This window comes from Accipiter gentilis, chromosome 27 (genome assembly GCF_929443795.1).
Source record: "Accipiter gentilis chromosome 27, bAccGen1.1, whole genome shotgun sequence".
Lineage (NCBI taxonomy): Eukaryota > Metazoa > Chordata > Aves > Accipitriformes > Accipitridae > Astur > Astur gentilis.
Window position 1 is genome coordinate 1,608,981 of NC_064906.1, and position 4,318 is coordinate 1,613,298.

Sequence of the window (4,318 nt, forward strand, 5' to 3'; positions counted from 1 at the left end):
TTCCTTTTTAGTAGCCCATTCCTACTCTTCAGGGTGTGTGTGGGGATTGTTTCCTTCTAATACCAAGCCCAACATGCTGTACCACTAAACTTGTCAGATGCTGCTAAGGTCCTCTAGTCTTTGGCAGTTTCTTCATGCTGGAGAACATACACAGGAGTGTCTTGATAAGCAAGCATGGCAAGCAGAAATCACAGGAGTGTCAGAAATAGGATAGTAGTATCTGCAGGTAGTGGCGGTATCTTGACCTTAATGAAAAAATGGTAGATAGATTGTGGCCATTGAATGGTGATTTGCCACTGATTTCAGTGTAGTTAGGATTTAATCCAGTAAATGCCTGAAATTGCAGAATTACAGTGGTATGTCCAGTTAACACTGCATCTTGTACAAAACCCGAAGTTCATACCTATCAAAAAACTGATACAATATTTGATTGTGTCCATAAAGTTTTAGATCTGCCTATAATGGACATTCAACCAGTGGGTTGAGTTAGCAGATCATTTCTTCAGAGGTGAACAGAAGGAAAGTAGGAAGACTGGAAATTTCTCTTTTGTGTAATAGTGAGTCATGATATGGAAAAAGCTGAAAATGACTGGCTTACCAGGTGTCCTGGTTTCAGCTGGGATAGTTAACTGTCTTCCTAGTAGCTGGTACAGTGCTATGTTTTGAGTTCAGTATGCAAAGAATGTTGATAACACTGATGTTTTCAGTTGTTGCTCAGTATTGTTTAGACTATAGTCAAGGATTTTTCAGCTTCTCATGCCCAGCCAGGGCACAAGAAGTTGGCACAGGACACAACCAGGGCACCTGACCCAAACTGGCCAACAGGGTATTCCATACCATGGGATGCCCCATCTAGTGTAGGAACTGGGAGTGGGGGCGGGGAATTGCCGCTCGGGGACTGGCGGGGTGTCGGTCAGCGGGTGGTGAGCAATTGCACTGCGCATCATTTGTACATTCCAATCCTTTTATTATTGCTGTTGTCATTTTATTAGTGTTATTATCATTATTAGTTTCTTCTTTTCTGTTCTATTAAACCGTTCTTATCTCAACCCACAAGTTTAACTTCTTTTTCCCGATTTTTCTCCCCCATCCCACTGGGGGGGGGTGGGGGGAGTGAGTGAGCGGCTGCGTGGTGCTTAGTTGCTGGCTGGGGTTAAACCACAACATCAGGACATCTTGATTTATGCGTTGTTGTGCTGCATGCACTAGAGGAATAGTGACAGTCACATCTTCCTTTCACCAGATGTTCTGCTGCTTCAGAGCAGAGATACATGACTAATGTCAATGTTTGGTACTTCTGACAAAGGAGGATGAGAAGAAGGTGGGGAAAAAAGGACTGGAAGTTAAAAGCCAGGATACAGTGACTTGCTAAAGCAAATTTAGGGCTATGTGTTTGTGCCCTTGCTGGAGATTTCAGCATTCCCTCATCTGTAGAATCATAGAATCAGAATTCTTTAGGTTGGAAAAGACCTTTTAAGATCATCAAGTCCAACTGTTAACCCAACACTGCCAAGTCCACCTCTAAATCATGTCCCTACATCTACACATCTTTTAAATACCTCCAGGGATGGTGACTCAACCACTTCCCTGGGCAGCCTGTTCCAATGCTTGATAACCCTTTTGGTGCAGAAATTTTTCCTAATATCCAATCTAAAACTCCCCTGGCGCAACTTGAGGCCATTTCCTCTTGTCCTGTCGCTTGTTACTTGAGAAAAGAGACTGACACTCACCTCACTACAACCTCCTTTCAGGTAGTTGTAGAGAGTAATAAGGTCTCCTCTTGGCCTCCTTTTCTCCAGACTGAACACCACCAGTTCCCTTAGCTACTCCTCATAGGACTTTTTCTCTAGACACTTCACCGGCTTTGTTGCTCTTCTTTGGACATGCTCCACTAACTCAATGTCTTTCTTGTAGTGAGGAGCCCAAAACAGAACACAGTATTTGATGTGTGGCCTCACCAGTGCCAAGTACAGGCGACAATCGCTTCTCTGCTCCTGCTGGATACACTATTTCTGATGCAGGTCAGGATGGCATTGGACTTCTTGGCCACCTGGGCACACTGCTGGCTCATATTCAGCTGACTGTTGACCAGGTCCTTTTCCACTGGCCAGCTTTCCAGCCACTCTTCCCCAAGCCTGTAGTGCTGCACGGGGTTTTTGTGACCCAAGTGTAGGACCTGGCACTTAGCCATGTTGAACCTCATACAGTTGGCCTCGGCCCATCAACCCAGCCTGTCCAGATCCCTCTGTAGAGTCTTCCTACCCTCAAGCAGATCAACTCTCCCTCCCATCTTGGTGTTGTCTGCAAATGTACTGAGGGTACACTCAATCGCCTCGTCCACATCATTGATAAAGATATTAAATAGAACTGACCCCAATACTGAGCCCTGGGGAACACCACTTGTGACCGGCCACCAACTGCATTTAACTGCATTCACCACAGCTCTTTGGGACCACCCATCCAGCCAGTTTTTAACCCAGCAAAGAGGCCAGCCATCTAGGCCGTGAGCAGCTAGTTTCTCCAGGAGAATGCTGTGGGAAATGGTGTCAAAGGCTTTACTACACTCTAGGTAGACAACAGGCACAGCTTTTCCCTCATCCACTAAGCGAGTCACCTTGTCATAGAAGGAGATCAGGTTAGTCAAGCAGGACCTGCCTTTCACAAACCCATGCTGACTGGGCCTGATCACCTGGTTGTCCTGTACATGCCGTGTGGTGGCACTCAAGCTGATCCGCTCCATAACCTTCCCTGCCACCAAAGTCAGACTGACAGGCCTGTAATTCCCAGGATCCTCCTTCCGGCCCTTCTTGTAGATGGGCATCACATTTGCTAACTTCCAGTCAACTGGGACCTCCCAGGCTAGGCAGGATTGCTGATAAATGATTGAAAGTGGCTTGGTGAGCGCTTCTTCCAGATCCCTCAGTACCCTTGGGTGGATGCCATCCAGCCCCATGGACTTGTGTGTGTCTAAGTGGTGTAGCAGATCACTAACCATTTCCCCTTGGATTATGGGGGCCTCATTCTGCTCCTCATCCCTGTCTTCCAGCTCAGGGGGCTGGGTACCTAGAGAACAATTGATCTTACTATTAAAGACTGAGGCAAAGCATTAAGTACCTCACCCTTTTCCTCACCCTTTGTTACTATGTTTCCCCCCCCGCATCCAATAAAGGATGGCCCTTCTTTTGTTGTTAATGTATTTATAGCAACATTTTTTAATTGTCTTTTATGGCAGTAGCCAGATTAAGTCCTAGCTGGGCTTTGGCCCTTCTAATTTTCTCCCTGCATAGCCTCACAACATCCTTGTAGTCCTCCTGAGTTGCTTGCCCCTTCTTCCAAAGATCATAAACTCTCTTTTTTTTTCCTGAATTCCAGCCAAAGCTCTCTGTTCAGTCAGGCTGGTTTTCTTCCCCTCCGGCTTGTCTTTTGGCACATGGGAATGGCTTGCTGCTGTGCCTTTAAGATTTCCTTCTTGAAGAATGTCCAGCCTTCCTGGATTCCTTTGCCCTTCAGGACTGCCTCCCAAGGGACCCTGTCAACCAGAGATTATTTTAATTTAATTTGATCTGTTATAGTCACTGCACTGAAGGGGCAGGAAATTCTGGCAGTGAAGGGTTTGCCTTAATTGGTTTGCCTTTTCATCATCATTATTTGTGAAAGTGATATCATAAACTGATCATTACTTAGAGTGCTAGATTTAAGCAGGCTTGGGAATTTGGTAAGTCTTTCTGTCTTGGTCAAGGATTTCTAGTGAATCCAGTTAGCCTTGGAAGCCAATTGTTGTCCTACAGACTAGTGCTATTGGTTGTCTAAATAGGGCTGTTCTGCTGGCTGTCAGTGCTAGCATCAGTTCTGTGATCCTTTTGTTCCACACCTTTACTTTTCTGTGTGTCAAAATGTCACTGAGATAGGAAGTTTTATAGCAGGTACGTTTCTGAGGTGGGAAGGAAAGCAAGGTACATAGGAAAAGGGGAACAGAGCAACTAAGGTAGTAAAGAAAGAACGTGAACAAAAACCTTTCTAGAAGGGGAATGGGGAATATAGCCCATTTCCAGCTTGGTCACTTTCCTGTATTGGGATTTCATTCACACAAGTTCATCTCTGCAGTTTGTGAAAGACAAAAAGAAACTGCACCAACCAGCATGAATTCATTCTCCCCTCTTGTGTTGGCAGTTTTTCATTCAGTGGAAACAGTAGTTTTGCTGAAGCAAAGAATCCTTTGCCTGTAATGAAATGGCTCATTATTGTACTAATGGTAGGTATAGTCTCACTTTGGGGAGAAAAGACAAATACTTGGCCGGTGTCTTTCAAATTACTACTG